Consider the following 15,234-nt stretch of genomic DNA (forward strand, 5'->3'; position numbering starts at 1 on the left):
CAGCAGCAGCAGCAGCAACAACAAATAATAACGAATGAGAACTACAACAAACCCTGGGAGGGAGGGGAATCTGGTGTGCAGAATGGTCAATGGTCACACTATATTTTTTAAATGTTCAATTTTCAACTGAAAATTATAAGACATACAAAGGAACAAGAAAGTGTGTTCTGTATACAGAAAAAAACTCCCAGCCAATAGAAACTGTCCCTGAGGAAGTCCAAATGTTGGACTTACTAGACAAAAACATTAACTCAGTCATTATAGATATGTTCAAAGAACTAACAAAAACCATGTTTAAAGAATAAAAGAAAAGTTAAGAATGATGTCTCAACAAAAAAGAATATTAATAAAGAGATAGAAATGGTAAAAAGGACCATACAGAAAATTTGTAGTTGAAAAGTATAACTGAAATGAAAAATTCACTAGAAGGACTTAAGAACAGATTTGAACTGGCAGAAGAAAGTATCAATAAACTTGAAGATATTCAGTGAAGATACTGAATAAATTTAACAAATGAAGTGCAAGACTTGTATACTGAAAACTATAACAAAGAACTCATAATAGCAAAAATGATCTTGAAACAACAACACAGTTGGAGGACTCACATTTACCAGTTTCAAAACTGCAAAGGTACTGTAATCAAGACAGTGTGGAAAGATGGAGGAGTAGAAGGACAGTAAGCGCACCTCCTCTCGTGGGCATACCAAAAGTACAGCTATTTACAGAGCAGCTATTGATGAGAAACACTGGAGTCTACCAGAAAAGATCTTCTATAACTAAAGATATAAAGAAGGAACCACAAGGAGACAAGTAGGAGATCAGGAGTTATCAAGACCTATACCCCTGAGAAAAAAATGACAGTTGCAGAGGTTCTTCACAAGGAGTGAGGAATCTGAGCCCCACATCAAGCTCACCATCCTGGGGGTCTTGCACTGGAAAAACAACCCCCCAGAATGTTTGGCTTTGAAGGCCAGCAGAGACCCACAGGGTTGGGGGAAATAGAGACTCTACTCTTAAAGGGTGCACACAAAATTTCACATGCTCCAGGACCCAGGGCAGAAGCAGTAATTTGAAAGAGACCTGGGTCAGACCCACCTGCTGATCTTGGAGAGTCTCCTGGAGAAGCAAGAGGCAACTGGGGCTCACCCTGGGGACATAGACACTGGCGGCAGCCATTTCTGGGAGCTCATTCTACCACAAGGACACTGGTGCTGGCAAGTGCCATTTTGGGATCCTCCCTCTAGCTAATTAATGCCAGGACCTTGCCCTACCCACCAGGCTTTTGGCACCAATACTGGGACACCTCAGACCAAGCAACTACCTGTGGGGGCCACAGCCCCACCTACTAGCAGGCAGGCTACCTTAATACCCCCAGAGCCCACAGCCACCCCGGTCAAGGCCCTGTCCACTAGAAGGCTCAGGTCCTGGCCCCACACACTAGTGCACACGCACTATACCTGGAACGCCTAGGGCCCTGCAGCCAGAGGTCCCAGGGCCCAAGACAGGATCCAAATCAATAAAATCAGAAATGAAAACAGAGAAGTTACAACCAACATCACAGAAATACAAAGGAGCTTAAGAGACTACTACAGATAACTATATGTTAATAAAAATTGACTACCTAGAAGAAATGGACAAATTCCTAGAAATGTACAGTCTCCCAAGCCTGAACCAAGATGAAATAAAAAATATGAACAGACCAATTACAGATAGTGATATTGAATCAGTAATAAAGAAAAACTCCCAACAAACAAAAGTCCAAGACCAGATTCCTTCACAGGTGAATATTACCAAACATTTAGAGAAGACTTAATGCTTATCCTTCTTAAACTATTCCAAAAAATTGCAAAGGAACTTCACTGAACTCATTCTACAAGGCCAGCATCACCCTGATACTGAAACCTGACAAAGATATCACCGAAAAAGAAAATTATAGGCAAGTGTCGTGGATGAACATAGATGCAAAAATCCTCAACAAAATATTAGGAAATCAAATCCAACAATACATTAAAAGGATCATACACCATGACCAAGTGGGATTTATCCCAGGGATGCAAGGATGGTTCAATATCTGCAAATCAGTCAATGTGATACACCATATTAAAAAAACTGAAGAATAAAAATCATATAATCACCTCAATAGATACAGAAAAAGCTTTGACAAACTTCAACATCCATTTATGATAAAAACTCTCCAGAAAGTGGTCATAGAGAAAACATATCTCAATATAATAAAGGCCATGTATGACAAACCCACAGCTAACATCATGCTCAATGGTGAAAAACTGAAAGCATTTCCTCTAAGATCAGGAACAAGTCAGGGATGCCCACTCTTGTCACTTTTATTCAACATAGTTGTGGAAGTCCTAGCCATGGCAATCAGAGAAGAAAAATGGAATAATCCAAATTGGAAAGGAAGAAGTAAAACTCACTGTTTGCTAATGACATCATACTATACATAGAAAACACTAAAGGCACCACCAAAAAACTGCTAGAGCTCATCAATGAATTTGGTAAAGTTGCAGGATACAAAATTAATATACAGAAGTCTGTTGCATTTCTATACACTAACAATGAACTATCAGAAAGAGAAATTTTAAGAAAGCAATCCCATTCACAATAGCATCAAAAAGAATAAAATACCTGCAAATAAAATAGCTAAGGAGGTAAAAGACCTGTACTCAGAAAACTATAAGATACTAATGAAGGAAACTGAAGACAACACAAACAGATGGAAAGATTTACCATGTTCAGGGACTGGAAGAATTAATATTGTTAGAATGACCATACTACCTAAGGCAATTTACAGACTCAGTGGAATCCCTATTAAAATACCACTGACATTTATCAAAGAACAAGAAAAAATAATTCTAAAATTTGTATGGAAACACAAAAGACCCCAGATAAGATAGTCAAAATAATCTCAAAGAAAAACAGAGCTGGCAGCGCCATGCTCCCAGCCTTCAGACTGCAGTACAATGCTACAGTAATCAAAACAGCATGATACTAGCCCAAAATCAGACACATACATCAGTGGAACAGAATAGAGAGCCGAGAAGTAAACACCGACACTTTTGGTCAATTAATCTATGACAAAGTAGGCAAGAATATACAATAGGAAAAGACAGTCTTTTCAATAAATGGTGCTGGGAAAACTGAACAGCTACATGTAAAAGAATGAAACTAGAATATTTTCTCACTCTATATACAGAAATAAACTCAAAATGGATTAAAGACCTCAATGTAAACCTGGAAACCATAAAACTCCTAGAAGAAAACATAGGCAAACCCTCTTTGACATAAATTGTAGCAATATTTTTTGGATCTCTCTTAAGGATGAAGGAAACAAAACCAAAACAACCATATGGGACCTAATTAAACTTAAAAGCTTTTGCACAGCAAAGGAAACCCTCGATAAAAGAAAAAAACAAGCTACTGAGTGGGAGAAAATATTTGCAAATTATATGACTAATATCCTTATCCAAAATATATAATATCCAAAACATCCAAATCCAAACCATATAAACAGCTCATATAACTCAACATCAAAAAAACCAACAATGCAATTAAAAAATGGGCAGAAGACCTGAATGGACATTTTCCTAAAGAAGACATACAGATGGCCAACAGGCACACGAAATTATGCTCAACATTGCTAATCATCAGAGAAATGCAAATCAAAACCACAATGAGATATCACCTCACACCTGTCAGAATGGCTATCATCAAAAAACCACAAATAACAAATGTTGGAGAGGATGTGGAGAAAAGGGAACGCTAGTGCACTGTTGGGGGGAATGTAAATTCGTGCAGCCACTATGGAAAATGGTATGGAGATTTCTCAAAAAACCAAAAACAGAATCTACCATATGATCCAGAAATCCAAACAAGATGAAAACATTAATTTGAAAAGATACATGCACCCCAATGTTCATAGTAGCATTATTTACAATTGCCAAGATATGGAAGCAACCTAAGTGTCCATCAACAGATGATTGGATAAAGAATCTGTTATATATATATATATATATATATATATATATATATATATATATATTCTATTGTGTGTATGTGCATCTATCTATCTACTATTACATATATATATGTAGTAGAATAGAGTATTACTCAGCCATAAAAAGGGATGAAATTTTGCCATTTGCAACAATGTGGATAGACCTGGAGGTTATTATGCTTAGTGAAGTAAGTCATACAGAAAAATACAAACACTGTATGTTATCACTTATATATGGAATCTGAAACATAAAACAAATGAATGAATATAACAAAACAGAGAAAGACTTATAGATTTAGAGAACAAACTAGTAGTTATCAGTGAGGAGAGGGAAGAGGGAGGGGCAAGATAGAGGTAGGGGATTAAGAGGTACAAACTACCATGTATAAAATAAGTAAGCTGCAAGGATATATTGTACAACACAGGGAATGTAGCCAATATTTTATAATAACTTTAAATGGAATATAATCTATAAAAATTGTGGATCACTGTGTTGTACACCTGAAACTAATGTAATATTGTAAATCAACTATACCTTAATTAAAAAAAGACAGTGTGGTACTGGCATAAGAATAGACATATAGATCAATAAAACAGAGTTGCAAGTCCAGAAATAAACACATACATTTATGATCAACTGATTTTTTTGGTCATTTAAGATAAATTTTATTACATAAAGATTAAACTTCTGTTATGAGGAGATTCATACAAGATTAAACACCTTTTCCCAATGAATCTGAATAAATGAATTTTACTGAATATATCTTCTAGAGTGCTTTTGATGCAGGTTGCTTCAAAAAAGAGTGAAATCATTTTGAATGTTAGAATTAAAACAATTTGCTAATTTATTGGTCCTATGACTCCTTTTATGTAATTAAGAATTCTTATGAAATAATATATTTACGTGCTTGGAAACACTCTCAAACTCCATTTTGTCTTGAACCTTATAACCTCATCTACCCATCATACATTCTTTTTTCAAAAACTATTTTTAAAAATTGATGTATAGTTGACTTACAATGTTACACTGGTTTCAAGTGTACAACATAGTGATTTGATATTTTTATACATTACAAAATGATCACCACATGATTAACTGATTTTTGACAAGGGTGCCAAGACAATTCGATGGGGGGAAACTAGTCTTTTCAACAAATGGTGCTGAGAAAACTGGGTATTCATATGCAAAAGAGTGAAATTGGACCCCTATGTCATACCATATAAAAAATTAACTCAAGGTGGATCAATGACCTAAATGCTATAAAACTCTTAGAAAAAAACAGAGATGTAAATCTTTAAGACCATGGATTAAACAACAGTTTAATAGATATAACTTAGAGGGGTGGGTTAAGGAGGGTGGGAGGGAGGCTCAAGAGGGAAGGGTTATGGGGATATATGTATACATGTAACGGATTCACTTTGTTATACAGCAGAAACTAACACAACACTGTAAAGCAATTATACTCCAATAAAGATGTTAAAAAACAACAACAAAACAGTTTAATAGATATAATGCCTAAAGCAAAGGCAACCAAAGCAAAAACAGATAAGTTGGACTTCATCAAAACTAAAGTCTTTTGTTCTTCAAAGGACACTATCAAAGTGAAAAGACAACCCAAATAATGGGAGGAAATATTTGCAAATCATATATCTGATAAGGGCCCAGTATCTGGAATATATAAAGAGCACTAACAATTCAACAACTAAAAGACAAATATCCCAATTTAAAAATGGGCAAAGGATTTGAATACTTTCTCCAAAGAAGATGTATAAATAGCCAATAAGTACATGAAAATATGCTCAACATTATTAGTCATTAGGAAAATGCAAATCAAAACTACAAAGTGATACCACTGTGAAGAGATACCACTTCACAGCCATTAAGATGGCTATAATCAAAATGACAGATGCTTACATGTGTTGGCAAGGATATGGAGAAATTAGAACTCTCATGCATTGCTGATTGGAATGTAAAAGGATGCTGCCATTTTGGGAAAGAGTTTGGCATTTCTTCAAAAAATTAAACATATAGTTACTATTATATGACCTAGCAACTTCACTTCTAGGTATGTACTCAAGATAATTAAAAACATTGTCCACACAAAAACGTGTACGTGGATGTTTATAGGAGCATTTTTTGTAATAGCCAACATGTGTGGAAACATCCAAATGTCCATCTACTCATGAATGAGTAAAAAAATGTGGCGTATCCATACAATGGAATATTATTCAACTACAAAAAGGAATGAAGTATTGATAGATGCTACAGCATGGATAAACCTTGAAAACATTATGCTAAGTGAAAGAAGCCAGACACTAAAGGCATCTATCCTATGATTTCATTTATATGAAATATCCATAATACACAGATCCATAGAGATAGAAAGTGATTGCCAGGGACCTGGGTGACAAGGAGAATGGAAAGTGACTGCTACTTGGTTTGGGTTCTCTCTTTGAGGTGATGGAAATGTTCTGGAGTTAGATCATGGCGATAGTCTCAAAATCTTGTGAATATTCTAAAAACCACTGAATTGAATTTTATGGTATGTGAATTATATCTCAGTAAATTCTTTTATTTATATACTATTCTGTGAAGGCAAGTTGGGGTAGTAGAAAGAATGAGACAGAACTTTAGTATTAGATCCTGTTTAGAAACCTGGCTTTAGGAGAGTTTTTAATCTATCTGAGCTTTAGTCTCCACTTCTGAAAATTGAGGCATTAATACCAATCTTACATATTTTTATGTACATTAAATGAGAAATATATGTAAACTGTTTTGGGGGATGGGGTGGGTCTGACATATAGTAGGTGTATAACGCATGGTAATTTATTTCCTTCCTTCTTTCCTTCCTCTCTCCCTCCCTCTTTTCCTTCTTTCCTTCCTTCCTTCATACCGGATTAAGGCACTGGATCAGGAGAAAAGAAAATATAGGAGTCCTGCTATTGATATGGAGACGAGATAGTCTAACCCTCCCTATGAACTGGGGGCAGAAGACTGAGGGGATGGGGAACAACTCAGAGGGGAAAACTCTGATTTAAGCAGAAGTCTTCCATTCATTCATTGCAATGTGGAGCTCAGCCCAAGAGAGGGTCTGTAGGAAGTCATCAACTTTGCCTCTAGGAAGGAGGGAGCTATTAGCTACAGGGACAGCTGTTGACAAAACAAAGTTGTTCTTTGATTCCAGCCAGAAATGACTTGATTTTTCTTGAGGACAGGGACCACAAGAAAACTAGTTTTAAAACAGTGCACTCCTTTGGGCTTCCCTCTCCTCCACCCCTTTCTCTGAAATTTTGGACTCTATTTCCTGGAAATGTGCACTTTGAAAAAACTCCATAGGTGATTCTAGAACAGTGCTTTTTAAAACTTTAATGTGTATTCAAATCACCTGGTGCATTTTGCTAACATGCAGTTTCTGATTCGCTAGGTCTGGTGTGGGGCCTGAGGCTCCTCATTTCTAACAGTCTCCCAGGTAATGCCAAGATGCTGCTGATGCATGGACCACACCTTGACTAGCAAAGGTTTAGCAGCTGATCTGCGTAAAACAGATTGAAGCCGAATGTTAGACTAATTGTTAAAGTTGAAAAAGCTGGGTTCTATGACTGTGCCGTGCACCCCAAACTTTCCAGTCTGCCTAGAGCTTATCTGCTGAAACTCTTCATGCTGTGGAAAGTGTGGTGGGCACTTCAATACCTGGTTGCTTTCTCTGGGAAGGAGAGCTGTCAGAGAGGAGAGGGCAGCTGCTCTTCTAAGGTCAGAGTCTGAGAGGAGGTTCCCGGAAATTCACCAGAAGCAACCACTGGCGACTGCAGGGATCATCAGCCTGAGGTGCTTTAGGGTTTTTGATCCAGTCTCCTGGGTATGTCAGAGGTGTTTGGGATGCAACATGGGCATCATGGGGGAAAAGCGCAGGCTTTAGAGTCAGAGAGGCCTCAGACCTCATTGTAACCTTGGATTGTACTTCACTTATGAATAAGAGAACTATCTGAGCCACAGTTCTCTTATTCATATAATGGAGAAAATAATACCAGCCTTGCAGGACTGTGTCAAGGTTTAAGAGATAATGCAGGTAATGTGCCTGCCACAATCAGTGCTCTGTAAGGAGTTGTTCTTAGCCACTGATGGCAGGTCACAGTGCAAATCTAAGAGGAAGGGCCACCAGGGAGAGGGAGGGGCCAGAGAATGTTTACTCTCATTTGTTTGCTCACAGTGGGTGCTTAAGTCAACACTGTTGATTTAGGGACTGATTGGGTTTTACCCTTTGGCTCTTTGGTTCAGGGCGGTGGATGTTATGCTTTTTTTTAAAATTAATTAATTAATTTATTTTTGGCTGCGTTGGGTCTTCGTTGCTGCGCGTGGGCTTTCTCTAGTTGCAGTGAGCGGGGGCTACTCTTCGTTGCGGTGCGCAGGCTTCTCATTGTGGTGGCTTCTCTTGTTGCGGAGCACAGGCTCTAGGCGCACAGGCTTCAGTAGTTGTGGCACGCGGGCTCAGTAGTTGTGGCTTGCGGAGTCTAGAGTGCAGGCTCAGTAGTTGTGGAGCACAGGCTTAGTTGCTCCGCGGCCTGTGGGGTCTTCCCGGAGCAGGGCTCGAACCCATGTCCCCTGCATTGGCAGGCGGATTCTTAACCACTGTGCCACCGGGGAAGCCTGATGTTATGCTTTTGAGGAAACTGTAGTGTGGATCCTTTTGCTTTAGAGGATAATCTAGTGGTCAATTTTTCAGAAGATGCAGACCATCCTTCTCATTCCCTGAAGCTTACACATTTTCATGACACACTATTATGTATGACATTAAGAATTTTCAAGCTGAACTGGCCCTAATCATTTAAATCAAACTCTCTTGTTTACATCTGAGAAAACTGAACACAGAAAGGTTAAACTTGCCTAAGGCTATATAGACCCACTTAGTGGCAAAGCTGGGCCTAGGACACCACCCCCCTAACCCCTACCAGCTCCTGGCTGGGTGTTTTCTACACTGTTCTGTCCTACTATCTAGTTAATACATGCTTGTTCCTACTTAGCATTTTAGATTCAGATGGGTCAAACTCAAGGCACAGTATGTTTTCATTTTAATATGACATGTGTATACTTTTGGGACTCTTGCCCAGTCTATTTGCATTTTGTGGAATTTGGAGAGAAGTTTACTATTGCAATAGTTCATTGTTATATCTTTGGTCAAGACTTTTTGTTGGTCACATCTGTGTCTTTAATCCTAAATTATGCGTCCAGAGCACAGTTGGATTGGTTCAATGCTTTACCCACATGGCCTCATTTGCATCTTTGGTCAGTGGACTAGGGTTGCGGGCATTGAGTAAGCTCTCACGGTCACACTGCTTTAGGGAAAAGTAACCCCTGCCTTATAGTCAGCTGTTGCCAAACTCCAGGCTGACGACAGTCTTGATCAACGTTCACTTGTCTTCATGGAATGAGAGAAATGAGAGTAAGATGGTGAGATTTTAAAAGAGAACACAAAAATTTATTTAATTTAAAGATCTGCCTTTTATTCCAACATTACAGCTTTTTGACATTTTATTATTAAAATGTCCTTTTTCTTAAATGAAAATACTGTCCTCGTAGATTGTAGATAGTAGAACCCCCTCCCACTCATCTGTTTATTTTTAAAATGTCCTTATTTGGCAAAGTAAGAAAAAAGTTGGCTTTATTTGGAAAGATTGGCACCCTCTCTAGGTCCCTGAAATCCAAAGTCTGGAAACCAGGGTCTGTGAAGACTTTGCATCATATCTTCCCCAACTGCCTTGTGGTAAGAAGCTGGGATTGCTGGCTTTTAAGTAGGAACTGGAAAGCTGTCTCAGGGTGAGTGTCAAAGAACTCTTTCTCATTGAGTGCGAGGTTGAAGCTTTTAATGGATTCCAACATTAGAATCCACAGTCCCCCCAAATTGAAAATTGGTTTCATTCGTTTTTGAGGGCACTTCGTGGTCTGGTTTGGTGGGTGAAGAAGTAAAATGAGACAAGAAGAGAAGTCCAGGCTCAGTGCTCCCCAACCCCCAGCAGACGAGGGACTCGAAACAGCATCCCCGGCAGAGGGAGGAGGAAGGTTTGGACACCCTTTTCACGTGGCCGGCCAGCATGCATTTGAAACCATGCCCCACAGCGTTAACAGAAACTGGTGACTAACAGAAATATTTGAGCTTATCTTACAGGACAGCAGGTAAGGGAATAGCTTGTTAAAACCCCCCTCTTGTTAAAGCCTGCCCTCTCTGAGCAAGCGCAAGCGCAAGCTCGCCTTAATTATTTTGTTGCTGATTGCATACCCTTGAAGCTTCACGTAGCCTAGGAATTTGGAGTCAACTCTTTTCCAGTTCGAGTCAGCTAAGACTAGTTGGGACCACTGACCCTAAAACTGGACCTGGGTAGAACACAGATTACCTCACCTTTTCCCTACTTCCAGTCATCTTTCCTCATGCCTAAGACCACCCTGCTTCTTTATCCTGTAAATATTTCAAGCCCCTCGCCTTTGGCGAGGCAGATCTGAGAGTCCTCCCATCTCCTCATTTGGCTGCCTCGTGAATAAACCCTTTCTTTGTTACAGACCTCAGCATTTCAGCATTTAGCTTGCTGCACATTGTGCAAATGAACCTGGTTTGGTGAATGGTTTCTCCCCGGAGAGGCAAGAGCTCTGCCTGAGAGGAGGTGCATTGCAAGGTGCTTGGAGAGAGTTTAGCAAGCCTTGGTCAATAACCTCTGGAAACAATTGGCTCTCCCTTTAGTTCCTGTTAGCTAGACTTTGAAATTTCTTTGCAGGGTGAAGTATTTGTCAAGAAATTCAAATTCTTGTTCCTACTGTTTAACTGGACAGCTCAATAGTGAAAAAATACAGGATGGTTTAATCAGTGGGGCGTGACTTGGGACTCCCTGGATGAGCCACGGATCTATGTGGTCGTCTGATGAGAGAGTGATGGAGACAGCTCTCCAAAGGTAAAGTCAAGGAAAGTTGCTACTTATGGGAACTCCCTTACATCCAATTCTTTAAAAGTGTATTGATTTTCTAAAATCCTACCTTATTCATATAAGATTTCAGGTAGCTAACAGAAATATAAGATTTAAAAAATAAGAAATTAAGGATCTAAGGGTAATAAGAGTAGAAAGAATAACACAGTAAGAGGAAGGTGGGGTTCGTTATTTTAGAGATGTTGGCTGACTGTTTCTCTGGGTTTGATACTGTTGTAGGCACTGAGGGAATGACAAACCCCTGCTCCAATGGAGTTTATGATGTGCTGATGTAATATACAACCCTATTGAAACACAGCCCTGAATCCAGCCCATACCTTTCCCTTTTCAATATCATTTCATTAGTTGAGTCACAGGAACATCCTTTAATTCATTTAATTCTGTTAGATGCTACTAACTTGTGCCATTAATTGTGAACTCTGATTGTTTTCCTTTTGTACTGATTTGATACGATGTAGCAACATTTTAAATATTATTACAGATACTGTAGCTTCTTATCTTTCCTAAAAACAAAACAAATAGCAGTATCTACTCTCCTGATAACAAATAGGCTCTATTTTTAGCCTGTGTATAAATGCAGTTTTGTCACTTATGTAATTTGTTATTGATACAATATTTGTAGCACTGTTTCCTGAAACTTTGAGAAACATTGACTTAAGAAATTAAAGTCTTATTCTAACATATCTTTCAGTTGAGAATTACCATTTCAAAGATGCTTTTTAAAAAATAACATATAAGGGCTATTTAAAAAAAAATTATTGGAGTATAGTTGATTTACAACGTTGTGTTAGTTTCAGTTATACAGCATAGTGATTCAGTTATACATATACATATATTCATTCTTTTTCAGATTCTTTTCCCATATAGGTTATTACAGAATATTGAATAGAGTTCCCTGTGCTATACAGTAGTCCTTGTTAGTTATCTATTTTATATGTAGTAGTATGTGTATGTTAATCCCAAGCTCCTAATTTATCCCTCCCCCCCAACTATAAGGGCTATTTTTAAATGATGATTGAAATTGAAACATAAAATCTAAAAATTCTAATGGAACATGTGGATCCTAAGAATACAATAGATGCCATTTGGAGGTATACTGATTTATTTAAATTATTTATAATGTATTGATTATTAATGATAATATAATATTGCCATATTTTAAGAACTGATACAAATATTATCAGTTTTATTATTTGGCATAAAGAAAATTATGTGAAAGATAATATATTCCTTTTATCTTGAATAAAATTTTGAGTGCTTACAATATATACTGTCAAGCCAAAGAGTCTGATCTAGTTGGTATGCAGTGGAGCCCAGACATCAGCATTTTGAAAACTCTGCAGATATTCTCAGGTGCAGCCAGAGTTGAGAACAGCTCTGTCGGATGGCATGGAGAAAGCAAAAATAAATCGGCATGTATCATGCTCTGAAGGGCCTGGTGACAAGTGAGGACAGGGAAAGGAGTGACTATTTTTAAGCCCTCTTGAGGCAGACCTTGCTTTGCATCTGTTTTATTTAATCTTCACAACAATCCCATGAGCTAGGAACCATCACTCCCATCTTACAGGAATTGAGACCCAGTGATATTAAGTGAATGGACCAGAAGCTAGTAAGTAAAGGAGCTGAGATTTAAAAACATTTATGTCTACTCCATCTTGTTACAAAAAAAATGATTTGGGGCTACAAGCTGGGATTTGAAATCAGGCCTTTCCATTTTGGCTGTGGGTTCCCACCAGCTTGACATCCCACTACACAAGATTCTACCAGTAGAAAGTGATTTGGTTCAGGCATAACAAGAACATTATCTTGATCTTCTGAAATTGGTGCTCTGGGACTTTTATTTAATTAGTACTTCTCAGGATCTCTCATATTTATTAACTATGAGTAATAAGAGTGCTGTTTTATTGTAGGTGGAAATAAGCTTTCTTGTGTTTTATGCTGAGAGAATAAGTGCTATTATCTTTGTTTATTCTAGAGCAGTAGTTCCCACCTGGGGCTGATTTTGCCACCCACGGGGTATTTGGCAATGTCTGGAGGCATTTTTTTGTTGCCACAACTGGTGAAGGGGATGCTACTGGTGAGTAGTAGAGGCCAGGGGTGCTGCAAACATTCTACAGTGCACAGGACAACCCTCACGACCAACAGTTATCCAGACCCAAGTGTCAGTAGTGCTGAGGTTGTGAAAACCTGCTCTAGAGGCAAGGAATTACCTGGTATGTGAAATATTAGTGACTTTTAATAACAACCAATAAGTACCATTTATTAAACTTCCATGGCGTTTTGAACCCTTCAGTTGATCAGTCAGCATTTATGTTCTTGGTATCACGTCCAAAGATCCATTAAAAATGGTTTTTGACCTCAGGAAGCCTACACTCCAATGGGAAACCAAGAAAGTTCTGAAAACTTGAGCAGCTGTCAAAAGCTATCAAAATCATAGGCCATACAATGGAAAGGAGATACACACAGTGGCGAGGAAGACGGTCCCTTCTGTGTACACACAGTGGCGAGGAAGACGGTCCCTTCTGTGTGAGTGGTTAAGAGCAGGATTTCTGAAGTTGGGAAGAAAGATCTTTGTTGCATTCCTGATTCACCTTTTGCTATCCACGTGACCTCAGACCAATATGTTGAACTGCTCTAATAATTCCTCCTCCATAAAATGAGGATAATGGTAGCACCCGTATCATAAGGTTGTTGGGAGATTTTTTTTTTTTTTTTTTTAAAGGACGGATGGTGAGCATGTCCCATATTTTTTTTTTTTTTTAATTTTAGCAATTTCATGTATCTTTATTTATTTTATTTATTTATGGCTGTGTTGGGTCTTCGTTTCTGTGTGAGGGCTTTCTCTAGTTGCGGCAAGCGGGGGCCACTCTTCATCGCGGTGCGCGGGCCTCTCACTGTCGTGGCCTCTCTCGTTGCGGAGCACAGGCTCCAGACGCGCAGGCTCAGTAATTGTGGCTCACGGGCCCAGTTGCTCCGCGGCATGTGGGATCCTCCCAGACCAGGACTCGAACCCGTGTCTCCTGCATTGGCAGGCAGATTCTCAACCACTGCGCCACCAGGGAAGCCCGGGAGATTTTAATGAGATAATATTGACACATGTGGAGCACAACGCCCGGCAGAGAGGCACTCAATAAAGTCTTGCTTTCCTTGTTGTTATTCTTACTGGAGAGAGTCCACTGAGTGGGGCCTGGGAGCTGCCCACACTTCCTCCAGAGGAGAATTCCTCCTTGAGCAATGACAGGCGAGTCAGGGCTGCAGGGGCTTCCCTTGGGCTCTAGGACGCACCCTGCCCAGCTGGTAATTAGCTGTTCGCTGCAGCTGAACTGGGGTGGCGCTGGGCTTGATTGGCTGGGGGAGGTGGGAAAGAGGATAGATAGCGAGTTCTCTTTTCCTGTGAAAGTCTGTAAACTGAAAACATTCATTGCAGTCTGCAGAGCAGAAGCAGTGTGGGGAGAGGTGTGTGAATGTCTCCATCTGTGAATGAAACATATGATTTAGAGCCGAGGCTGCTCCAGACTTCTTCCCCAGGCAGGACACGAGCTCTCTAGAACTCTCTAGGGGAGGTGATAGGCTGGCTTGCCCCCAGACACTCAGGTGAGGACAAAGGGTGGGGTGTTCATGCCCCGGATACCTGCCAGCTTCTCTGCTAATGAGGTCATTCTGGCTCTTTGCCTTTGTTTGACATGGATTTTACCAGAGAAGGGCACCCCATCTTTATCCATTGTTGTCCACACCCTTACTGGCTTCCTGTGTTTTGTAAACATAGATATTTTTAGTTTTCTTTCACTGGTATTATTCCAACCCCATGCCCTTGTGCCTTCTTTGTCCAGAACAATCCTCCTCCAGTGCAGGGAGGGCCGTGTTTTGATGCATGCAGGTGGGGGGGCCTTCAGCTACATCTAATGGTCCCCCTTGTTGCCTGCTGTCTCAGAATGTTCCCTTCATTCTGTGGGGTCCTGGACTTGAGCTTTCCTTGGCTTATTTCAGCTTCTGCCACTTGACTCCTTTTGTTGGCCGCCTTCTGTTTCAGGTCTTAGGGGAAGGCTGCTGAGGGTGGGTGGGAGAAGGATGGGGACCTCCCTCAAGAGAGGCTGAGGGACATGGCAGCTCTTGTTCACACAGGTCCACATTTATTTATCTTGTAATATCCTTTGGATATTCCCTGTCTTGATCTACATTAGGAACTTCCTGGAGGCTTGTGCCCAAGAGAGGGGTAAGCGCAGGACTCAGAAGATGGCGGTGAAGCACAGTCT

This window comes from Balaenoptera ricei, chromosome 8 (genome assembly GCF_028023285.1).
Source record: "Balaenoptera ricei isolate mBalRic1 chromosome 8, mBalRic1.hap2, whole genome shotgun sequence".
NCBI classification, from domain to species: domain Eukaryota; kingdom Metazoa; phylum Chordata; class Mammalia; order Artiodactyla; family Balaenopteridae; genus Balaenoptera; species Balaenoptera ricei.